The sequence below is a fragment of the Lutra lutra genome, chromosome 2 (genome assembly GCF_902655055.1).
Source record: "Lutra lutra chromosome 2, mLutLut1.2, whole genome shotgun sequence".
NCBI lineage: Eukaryota > Metazoa > Chordata > Mammalia > Carnivora > Mustelidae > Lutra > Lutra lutra.
Genome location: NC_062279.1, coordinates 16,846,983 through 16,859,446, shown reverse-complemented (window position 1 = coordinate 16,859,446; position 12,464 = coordinate 16,846,983). Strand labels below are relative to the sequence as shown.

The 12,464-nt window shown below is 38.0% G+C and overlaps 1 protein-coding gene across 2 annotated transcripts in view; it reads right to left on the bottom strand.

The window, feature by feature from the left end:
* Window positions 1-5,576, bottom strand: part of TLR3 (toll like receptor 3) — a 29,166-nt gene extending 23,590 nt beyond the window's left edge. For both annotated transcript variants that reach the window (XR_007124722.1, XM_047715305.1), the window contains exons 1-2: window positions 3,617-5,576; window positions 517-757 (exon numbers count right to left, since the gene is read on the bottom strand). The gene's annotated coding sequence lies outside the window, so the exon portion shown is untranslated. The remainder of the gene's footprint in view (window positions 1-516; window positions 758-3,616) is intronic.
* Between the last annotated feature and the right edge of the window lie 6,888 nt (window positions 5,577-12,464).

Below are 12,464 nucleotides of genomic sequence, written 5' to 3'. Positions count from 1 at the left end.
GATCAGTTAAAACATGCCCGGAGCTTGACTTGTTTGAAGAACCGAGGGCAAGAAAATAGGTCTGTATCATGATGCAAAATATCTTCTCCTTGGGTCTTAGTCTTAGTTGGAACTATCTGGTGGTCACTGGGCTCATGGTCATGCTTTTCTGATTTTTCACTTATCTATAATATAATACCATAAGCAAACAATTGCCCTGAGTAAACCATGGTCCCTCACATCTACCTATTGCAACATGCGGTAAAACATTAATAGTATTCCAAAAGTTTCTTCTCTGTGAGCTCCTTGAAGCTGAACATGGTATGATCTCTGTATTACAACTCTCCAGCCACTCTTCTATGGTAGGCTGGTTCTCTGGCCTCCAATGAACCAGGCTCCTCTTCAGTATTCACACTTCCGCATGTTTTTTTCCCACATTGACATTGGGCTTGACCATGTGACTAGAGTTGGCCAATAGGACATCATTAAACATGAAGTGAGCCAAGACTTGATAAGCATTTGTACATGGGCACTCACCCTCTTCCTTTCGGAACTCAGTTGCTGTGTGGTAAGAAGCACAACCTAGCCGTCTGCAAAGGCAACAGGGAGGAGAACTAAGAGTCTGGCCAACAACTCCAGCGAGCACCTAGGAGACAACCAGCCTCAACTTGCTGTCCAGTAAGTAATGAGTGAGCCATATTGGGAGTAGATCTTCTAATCCCAGTTGACTCACATGGAGAAGATGCCACACAGAGCAGAAATGAGTTTTCCCCAGGTCCTGCCAAAATTATGGAAGAGTAAACAAATAAATGACTCTTGTCCCCAAATTTGAGTGTTTATGTTATGTATCATTAGATAAATGAAACACATTCCCTCTATAATCTGACACACCCATCTCTTATGCTTTATGACTCCATGAGCATACTAAATTTTCCATAATGTTGATTGAACTAATGAATGGATTTTTCCAAATACTTATTGATCATCCCATAATGCAACAGTTTACATCCAGATATTACTAGTCCTTAATTCTTGCTAGCTTCTGAATACATCACAAGTCAGTTTCTCTCCACTGTACATTCCTTGGTTATGCATTAATTTATTTAGATATTATGGTGGTAGGTGCTATAGTGACAAAGCTCATTTTTCCCCTTTTAAGAGGATTAAATCAAAGTTGTGAGATACATCCATAAATACAAGTCCAGTATTTACTGGTGTTTTGTAGTATGCTAGATCAGCAAATCTCAGAATATAAATGAAGCTGCATTATTCCCAGGGGAGCCAAGATCTATAGAATTCTAGAAGCCAAAGTCCTTTAAATTTACTAAATTTTTATTGATTTTACTAAAATCTATATATTTTATAGTTTCTTCCTTCAACTTGAGTGAGCACTTGTTAATGAAAATTGAGTAAGATAGTATATGCAAAGAGCATGAAAGAATGGTTAGGAAAAAAAGCAAATTTCAGAGTCTGGCAGTTATAAGCCAAAAGTAACCAGTAACTTATTATTTGCAAATTTATGGAACTAAAGACCCTCTGTCCTTCTCTGCCTGCTCCTAGTAATAATTCTTAATAAATTAGACATTGTTTTTAAAGGACAATTGCAGCCTTTTTAATGCTAGGCAAAGAATTTTTTGATGATTGAAGAAAATGGATAATCACTAGGAAATCTGTTCACTTTATCTTAAGATTTGTAAAGGAAGGTTTAATTATGGTTTTCATAATCATCAGCATCTATAAAACTAGACTATTGAAGGCTATATGAGACACTGTCTACAGTTTTCCATATAAATTAATTTAGACATGAAGATAGCATCATTGCATTTCTGACAACATATATAGAGAGCTGAAATTATGGGGAAAACAGACTATGTGAAAAGACAAGCTAATATTAGACAAAATAATTATACTATTGCCAGATTCTACAAGGTCCAAATAGAGAACTAATTATTGAGGAATATTTAAACTTGGGTCAGCACCAAATAGCCAATTGCCAGGGAGCTGTTGGGAATTTAAGAGTCTATATCATGCACAGGTTTTATTTCACATGGTTCTTAAGAATTTCTGCAATAAATTGGACTTATCAGTCTTCCCTGTGTCAACAGGAAGCCAAAGTAAGGCTATACCTTTTCATCAGTAAAACTTCTCATGGGTTTGTAATGTGATTAATGTACTATGGACCCAGATAAAGAGTTAAGTTTGCCTCAGAGCACTAGGTAAACAGGCATTTTAAATTGTGCTCACTGGTCTCCCTTCATAGCCTCCTTTTGGAAAGGACATGATCCTACTTTGTATCATCGGAAATTCTAGCGGGCATTTCTTGCTCTTCTTTTGGTTTCTGAACTCTTTCTCTAGCATAAAGGTACAGTTCCTCTTACCAATGTCATTTCCATTTCTGCTCATTGACTTCAGCTGTTTTAAATTAAGCTCATCCAGACAACAAATTCAGCAAGAACTTTGACAAGGGAGGAAATCACACTATGTCCTTTCCTCTACTCTAACACTACTGAATAAAATTAAACTTGAACTTCCCTTCTGAAAAAGGAAATTAGCATCTGACACATGGAGCTTCTGGTTTAACCTAAACTTACTTATTTAGTAATTTTTCAAGGCAGTTGAAAAGTGGTGATAGCTTTAAGTCTCTTATAAATCTGTGAAGTCCTTTAGAATGAATGGGGGGCTCACTCTCCTTTATCGACAGTCTCATGATATGGCTAAGGGCTCTTCAAACCCTATGCCTTGAATTTAATATTCATGTATTAAGATAAAAAATAAAATTCTAGACCCAATTTCATTTTCATTCTACACTTTAAATATCTTAATTAAATTTGATAAGCTGCTGTCTCCTGGGCATCCAAGGAATGGTGTCATAAATGACAGACAAAACCAATCACACTTAACACTTAAGAAATTTCGAAGTATCAACAGCAACTAATAACTTACTATAATCAAATTGAACTGGTCTTTGGTGAGAACTAATGCTCATGTAATTGATCCCCATTTTATAATGCAAAATTTGAATCAACAGGGAAAATTAAAAAGAAAGCTCAGAGTTGGAAAGGCTGGGCAATTGTTTTTGACCACACTTCTTGATTCCCACCTAAGAGGAAGCTCAATCTGTTTCATGAGATGGTTTATAATAAGAATATGGGAACTGGTCCTTAAAAAGTGAGAAGTAAAAGTGGAAGAAAGGTGGGGCAAGGAAAAGTTTCCTGTGATAAAGATATGGAGCTAAGATACACAAACCTAACAAAGTTTAGAAGGCTCCAATACAGAGTTTATGGCCAATATAAAATACTAGTCTTATTCTTTACTTTATCTAGAAATAAGCCCATATAAGAGTTGAGTATACGCTTTAACTTCATCAAAAGAAATTTTTTGCCTGACATGTTTAATTTTTCAAAGTAATTATCTTAACCACACCAAAGCTCCTCAAGGGTGTGATATCAGCAAAATGCCTAACTAGGAAAGTTTCAATCCTTTATTTCATGAAAATATCAAAAAACAAGAAACTAACTTAATTAATGTTACAGTAGCTGTGAAAAAACAGCCAAAGATCTATAGTAACCAAGCGAATTCCCTATCGATAAAAATTTACCTTAAAAATGATAGGAAATTTCATGGAAATTTTACTCACCATTTCCCTACTCCCTCCTGGCTCAGCACAGTCTTCATCTAGAAGGGGCAGCAGCCAAATTCCCAGCTGCAGATCAAACCTCCTGGCAATGTTATACCCATTTTGGGAGCTTCCTAAAGGACTAGTTTTCTCATCTAACTCGAATCTCAGTCTAGGGAAAAAGTAGGAGTCAGTGTTTGTGAAAGCTTCAGAAAGATTGTATCTACAGAGCACCTGAGGCAAAAGATGACACAATAAATCATGTAGGTCCCTCAGGAAAAGCTGGAATGAGACTCTGGGATTTTAAGACATTCAAAAATAGCCATGTTTATGGAGGAATTGAGAGAGCCACACATAAGCCCAAGCAAGGGGTATTCTCAGAAAAGACTTGAGTGGACTTTGAGCTTTTATCTCGGGCATATCCTTCAGCTCAGAACACATAGACTCAATTGGTGAAGCACTGCCCCATACAGAGCTGGTTTCCAAGGACTGGGAGAGGTTGCTATTTTTTTCAAATGCCTGATTTTCAAATAAAAGTCATAAGGCATACAAAGAAACAAGAAAACACTGCCCATTCAAAGAAACAATATAAATCTCCAGACATTCTCCTTGAGAAAACACAGACATTGGATTTACTAGGCAAAGACTTTAAACCAGCTTTCTTAAATATGCTCAAAGAGCTAAAGGTATGGGAGGAGAGGAAGATAGGGGCACAGTGGGAGAAACCTAGGCTCATCTCACCTCACAAACACAACTAGATAATGACCATATTGTCCTAAATACATCAGAAGTCAACCTGAAGACTGACAGAACAAACTCCGCAACTAAGGGAGAGAAGAGCCACGCTGGTGAAGGTAGGAAGTGCAGGGATGTGGTTTAGGAGAGAAATGGATCAGTGATACTTCAGAGGGGAGGGAGCCATGGTCACAGAGAAGGGTAAGAGGGAGAGAAAGAGAGAGAGAGGAACACACAGGGGAATGTGCAAGAAGAACATTTCCCCAAAGCTATTATTTTAGAAAATGAGAGGGGATGAATTTCCTGAGTTCTTGCAAGCAGCAGAGCCTAAAGTCTAGAGTTTTAGAGGTCAGCAGGTTTGGCTGAGAGGGAGCCCTGATGGCACAGCACCGCTCCTAGAGAGACGGCAACTGAACAATCCAAGGGCATATGACTTGGGAGAATTGAACTGAGAAGCACCTAAGGCACACAGCAGAGAGAGTATTCATTATTCTAGGAGGGCTTCCCTCAGAGGCAACTTTCACAGAGACTCCTCCCCAGGAACAAAGGGGCTGGCTGGTGCCAATTCCTTTCCCCACACATCAGCATAAACACAGAACCACATGACAGAAGCAGCTCGGTGGCAACAATTGCTGCCTAACTTGGTTTCACTAAACCCCAGACCTCCGTGTTCTTCTGGAACTGCCTTTCTCAATCAAGCTTGTCTCATTCCCAGTATGGTAGTCCCCTCCCCTAGAAGATTATCACAAACTCTTACCCACACCATCTCTCCCAGCCAGAGAGTTCTGTAGGGCCTCAGTTCTGGTGGAGTTAGTGTTAGGTCTCATTTCACAAGCAAACCAGAGTATACCTCATTAAAACTGGCCATATTTAGGCCAAGGAGCAAATGCCCCACTGTGGGCAAAGAGAACCTCTGCAGATGACTTCTCTGAAGGATAGAACAGCCAGACACAATAGCATAGTTCACACACACAGTGGAGACGCTCCCTGAAGAGCTAGGCCCTGGGAAATACATGACTTCTTCATTAGGCCATTACTTTCAGGAGCAGGAGACATAACTAGCTTTTCTAATAGAATAAGGCAGAGACTTAGACAAAATGCCAAAATGGAGAAATTTACCCCAAATGAAAGAACAAAAATAAGGCCAGAGCCAGAGATCTAAAAGAGACAGATGGAAGTAACATGCCTGAAGGGAATTTAGAGAACCAATCACCGGCACCTGAGTGGCTGAGTCGATTAAGCATCTGCGTTTAGTTCAGGTCATGATCCCGGGGTCCTGGGGATTAAGTCCTGCATCAGGGTCTCTGCTCAGTGGGGGGTCTGCGTCTCCTTCTCCCTCTGCTGCTCTCTCCCTGTCAAATAAATAAATAAAATCTTAACAAAAAATAAAGCAACAGTTGTAAAGATACACACTGGGTTTGAGAAAAGAGTAGAAGACATCTTTTACCACAGAGATAAAAGAGTTAAAAAAGAATCAGTCACAAGTGAAGAATGCAGTAGATGAGATTGGAAACAGCTCAATATAATGAACAACAGGGTGGAAGAAGCAGAGGAATGAATTAGTGATATAGAGGAAAAAATAATGGAAAATAATGAAGCTGAACAAAAGAGAGAAAGAATAAGGAACACGAAAATAAACTTAGGGAACTCAGTGATTCCATCAAATGTAATAATAATTGTATTATAGGACTCTCAGAAGAAAAAGAGAGGAAAGGGGGAAGAAAATTAATTTCACAGAATAATAGCAGAAAACTTCCCTACTCTTGGGAAGGAAACATACATCTAGAGAATTCCCATCAAAATCAACAAAAGCAGGACAACAACAAGATATATTGTAATTAAACTTGCAAAATATTGTGGTAAAGAAAAAAAAAATCTTAAAAGTAGTAACACAAAAGAAGACAGTAACATACAAGGGGAAAACCCATAAGGCTAGCTGGAGATTTTCTAACAAAAACATGGCAAGTCAGAAGAGAGCAGCATGACATACTCAAAGTGCTGACTGGGAAAAACCTGCAGCCAAGAACAATCTATCCAGCAAGGCTCCTATTCAGAGTAGAAGGAGAGGTAAAGAGTTTCCCAGAGAAACAAAAACTAAAGGAGTTCATGACCACTAAGTCAGCCCTGCGGGAAAATTAAATATTAAAGGGAACTCATTGAGTGCTAAGGAGAGACCAAAAATGACTAAGACAAAGAATCAGAGAAAAGCTCCAGAAACAACTACAAAACAAGTAATACAATGTCAATAAATAATCTATCAATAATTACTTTGAATGTAAATAGACCAAACACTCCAATCAAAAGACATAGGGTGCCAGAATGGATAAAACAAACAAACAAACAAAAAAACCCCCCAAAAGGACCTATCTATATGCTGCCTACAAGAGACTCATTTTAGACCTAAAGACACCTGCAGATGGAAAGTGAGGGGGCAGAGAAATATTTATCATATAAATGGATGCCCAAAGAAAGCTGAAGTAGCAACATTTATATTAGACAAACTAGACTTTAAAACAAAGATTATAAAAAGAGTCAAAGAAGGACATTATATAATCATAAAGAGGACAATCCAACAAAAACATATAACAATTGGCCTCCATCAGAAAGGATGAATACCCAACTTTTGTAGCAACATGGACAGGACTGGAAGAGATTATGCTGAGTGAAATAAGTCAAGCAGAGAGAGTCAATTATCATACGGTTTCACTTATTTGTGGAGCATAACAAATAGCATGGAGGACAAGGGGAGTTAGAGAGGAGAAGAGAGTTGGGGGAAATTGGAAGGGGAGGTGAACCGTGAGAGACTATGGACTCTGAAAAACAATCTGAGGGGTTTGAAGGGGTGGGGGGTGGGAGGTTGGAGGAACCAGGTGGTGGGTATTAGAGAGGGCACGGATTGCATGGAGCACTGGGTGTGGTGCAAAAACAATGAATACTGTTATGCTGAAAAACAAAAAAAAACCATATAACAATTGTAAATACTTATACACCCAACTTGGGAGCACCTAAACATATAAAACAATTAATAACAAACATGAAGGAACTAATTGATAAAAATAGAATAGTAGTAGGTGTCTTTAATGCCCTACCTACACCAATGGACAGATCATCCAAACAGGAAATCAACAAGGAAACAATGGCTTTGAATGACACACAGGACTAGAGGGACTTAACAGATATATTCAGAATGTCCCATTCTAAAACAGCAGAACACACATTTTTTTCAAGTGGACATGGAACATTCTCTAGAATCGATCACATATTAGGTCACAAAATAGGTCTCAACAATTACAAAAAGACCGAAGTCATACCATGCAACTTTTCTGACCACAACACTATGAAACTAGAAGTCAGCCACAAGAAAAACATCAGAAAGAGCACAAATACATGAAGACTAAACAGCATGCTAATAAACAATGAATGAGTCAACCAAAAAAATCAAAGAAGAAATTTAAAAATTCATGGAAACAAATGAAAATGAAAACAACAGACCAAACCCTTTGGGATGATACAAAAGTGGTCCTTAGAGGGAAGTCTATAGCAATACAGGCTTACCTCATGAAGCAAGAAAAATCTCAAATAAACAACCTAACCATACACCTAAAGGAGCTAGAAAAAGAGCAACAAATGCAGCCCCAAACCAGCAGAATGAATGAAATAATAAAGAGGACAGCAGAAATTAATAACATAGAAGCTAAAAACAAACAAACAAATAATAGATCGGATTCATGAAACCAGGCACTGCTTCTTTGGAAAAATAAACAAATAAAAACTTAACAAAATGATAAACCTGTAGCCAGATTTATCAAAAAGAAAAGGACCCAAATAAATAACATCACAAATGAGAGAGAAGCAACAACCAATACCACAGAAATGCAAACATTCATAAGAGATTATGAAAAACTGTATGTCAACAAATTAGACAACCTGGAAGAAATGGACTAATTTCTAAACACAGATAAACTACCAAAACTGAACCAGGAAGAAATAGAAAACTTGAACAGACCAATAACCAGCAAAGAAATAGATGGGGCGCCTGGTGGCTCAGTTGGTTAAGCTTCTGCCTTCAGCTCAGGTCATGATCCTAGGGTTCTGGGATGGAGCCCCACATCAGTCCCCCTGCTTCTCCCTTTCCCACTCCCCCTGCTTGTATTCCCTCTTTCCCTGTCTCTGTCTCTGTCAAATAAATCAATAATAAAATCTTAAAAAAAAAAACAGCCAAGAAATTGAATCAATACTCAAGAAACTCCCAACAAACGTAAGTTCAGGGCCCAATGTCTTCACAGGTCAATTCTATCAAACATTTATTTTATTTTATTTTATTTTTAAAGATTTTATTTATTTATTTGACAGGCAGAGATCACAAGTAGGCAGAGAGGCAGGCAGAGAGAGAAGGAGAAGCAGACTCCCTGATGAGCAGAGAGCCCAATGCGGGACTCGATCCCAGGACCCTGGGATCATGACCTGAGCCAAAGGCAAAGGCTTTAACCCACTGAGCCACCCAGGTGCCCCAATTCTACCAAACATTTAAAGAAGTTAAATTAAAGAGTTAATATTTTTTCTTCTCAAACTCTTCCACAAAATAGAAAAGGAAGGAAAACTTCCAAATTCAGTCTATGAGGCCAGAATTATTCTGATACCAAAACCAGATAAAGCCTCCACTAAAAAAGAGAACTACAGGCCAATATCCCTGACCAACATGGATGCAAAAACTCTCAATAAAATACTAGCAAGCTAAATCCAACAATACATTTAAAAAAATCATTCACCACAATAAAGTGGAATTTCTTCCAGGGTTACAAGCATGGTTCAATATTTGTAAATCAATCAGTGTGATATACCACATTAATAAAAGAAAGGATAAGAACCATATAATAATTACAATAGATGCAGAAAAAGCATTTGAGAAAGTACAATAGCCATTCATGATAAAAAATCCTCTGCAAAGTAGGTTTAGAGGGAACATAACTCAACATTATAAAGTCCATATATGAAAATCCCACAGATAATATCATCCTCAATGGGAAAAACTGAGAACATTTCTTCTGTGATTAGGAACAAGATAGGGATGTCCACTCACACCAATTTTATTCAACATACACTGAAATTCCAAGCCACAGCAATTAGACAACAAAAAGAAATAAAATGCATCCAGATGGGCAAGGAAGAAATGGAACTCACTTTTTGTAGATGACATGATACTCTATACAGAAACCCTGAACAAACCCACCAAAAAACCTGCTATACTGATAATTGATAGTATTGATAAATGAATTCAGCAAAGTTGCAGAATACAAAATCAATGTACAGAAATCTGTTACATTTCTAGGGGCACCTGGGTGGCACGGTTGGTTAAGCATCCAACTCTTGGTTTTGGCTCAAGTTGTGATCTTGGGCCTCTGGGATCGAGCCCCTCACTGGGCTCTGCACTCAGCATAGAGTCTGCTTGGATTCTCTCTTCCTCTTCCTCTGTCCCTCCCCCTCCTCCTTCTCTAAAATAAATAAATAAAACTTTAAAAAACAAACAAACAAACAACAAAGAAATCGATTACATTTCTATACATCAACAAAGAAGCAGCAGAAAGAGAAATCAAGGAATTGATCCTATTTACAATTGCACCCAAACCCCTAAGATACCTAGGAATAAAACCAACTAAAGAGGTGAAAGACATGTACTCTTTTTTAAAAAAATTTTTTATTTCTTTTCAGTGTAACAGTATTCATTGTTTTTGCACCACACCCAGTACTCCATGCAATCTGTGCCCTCTCTAATACCCACCACCTGGTTCCCCCAACCTCCTAACCCCCCACCCTTCAAAACCTTCAGATTGTTTTTCAGAGTCCATAGTCTCTCATGGTTCACCTCCAAGACATGTACTCTTAAAACTATAAAACTCTGATGAAAAAAATTGAAGAGGACACAAAGAAATGGAAAGACATTCCATGCTCATGGGTTGGAAGAAAAAATATTGTTAAAATGTCTATACTACCCCAAGCAATCTACACATTTAACACAATTTCTATCAAAATACAACAGCATTTTTCATAGGACTAGAACAAACAACTCTAAAATTTGCATGGAACTACAAAAGACCCCAAATAGCCAAATCATTCATGAAAAAGCAAAGCTGGAGACATCACATTTTGGCATTTCAAGCTGTATTACAAAGCTAGTCATCAAAACAGTATAGTACTGGCCCCAAAATCTGACACATAGATCAAGAGAACAGAACAGAAAACCCAGAAATAAGCTTGCAACTATATGATCATATAACCTTCAAAAAAACAGGAGAGAATATTCAATGCGAAAAAGACAGTCTCTTCAAAAAATGTTGTTGGAAAAACTGGACAGCAACATGCAAAAGAATGAAACTGGACTACTTCCTTATACCACACACAAAAATAAATTCAAAATGGGTTAAAGACCTAAATGTGAGACCTAAAACAATAAAAACCCTGGCAAAGGACACAGGCAGTAACCTTTCTGATAAAAGCCGTCTATGAAAAACCCACAGCAAATGTCATTCTCAATGGGGAAAAACTGAGAGCTTTTCCCCTAAGGTCAGGAACATGGCAGGGCTGTCCACTATCACTACTGCTATTCCACATAGTACTATAAGTCCTAGCCTCAGCAATCAGACAACAAAAAGAAATAAAAGGCATCTGAATCAGCAAAGAAGTCAAACTCTCAATCTTTGCAGATGATATGATACTTTATGTGGAAAACACAAAAGATTCCACTCCAAAACAGCTTGAACTCATATAGGAATTCAGTAAAGTGTCAGGATATAAAATCAATGCACAGAAGTCTGTTGTGTTTCTATCCACCAACAACAAGACAGAAGGAAGAGAAATTAAGGAGTCAATCCCATTCACAATTGCACCCCAAACCATAAGATACCTAGGAATAAATCTAACCGAAGAGGCAAAGAATCTGTACTCAGAGGATTATAGAATACTCATGAAAGAAATTGAAGAAGACATGAAGAAATGGAAAAACGTTCCATGCTCATCTATTGGAAGAACAAATACTGTCAAAATGTCTATGCTACCTAGAGCAATCTACACGTTTAATGCAATCCCTATCAAAAGACCATCAACTTTTTTCAAAGAAATGGAATAAATAATCCTAAAATTTATATGGAATCAGAAAAGACCCCAAGTAGCCAGAGGAATGTTGAAAAAGAAAACCAAAGCTGGTGGCATCACAATTCCAGACTTCATGCTCTATTACAAAGTTGTCATCATCAAGACACTATGGTACTGGCACAAAAAGAGACATTTATATCAATGGAGCCAAATAGAGAACCCAGAAATGGACCCTCAACTCTATGGTCAACTAGTCTTCCACAAAGCAGGAAAGAATGTCCAATGGAAAAAAGACAGTCTCTTCAACAAATGGTGTTGGGAAAATTGGACAGCCACATGCAGAAGAATGAAACTGGACCATTTCCTTACACCACACAGAAGAATAGACTCAAAATGGATGAAAGACCTCAATGTGAGACAGGAATCCCTCCAAATCCTTGAGGAGAACACAGGCAGCAACCTCTTCAACTTCAGCCACAGCAACTTCTTCCTAGAAACATCGTCAAAAGCAAGGGAAGCAAGGGCAAAAATGAACTCTTGGGACTTCATCAAGATCAAAAGCTTTTGCACAGCAAAGGAAACAGTCAACAAAACCAAAAGACAACTGATGGAATGGGAGAAGATATTTGCAAATGATATATCAGATAAAGGGCTAGTATCCAAAATCTATAAAGAACTTAAACTCAACACTGAAAGAACAAATAATCTAATCAAGAAATGGGCAGAAGACATGAACAGACATTTCTGCAAAGAAGACATCCAAATGGCTAACAGATACATGAAAAAGTGCTCAACATCACTCAACATCAGGGAAAAACAAATCAAAACTACAGTGAGATACCACTTCACACCAGTCAGAATGGCTAAAATTAGCAAGTCAGGTAATGACAAGTGTTGGTGAGGATGCAGAGAAAGGGGAACATTCCTTCATTGTTGGTGGCAATACAAGTTGGTGCAGCCACTCTGGAACACAGTATGGAGTTCCTCAGAAAGTTGAAAATAGAGCTACCCTATGACCCAGCAATTGCACTACCCAGCAATTGCA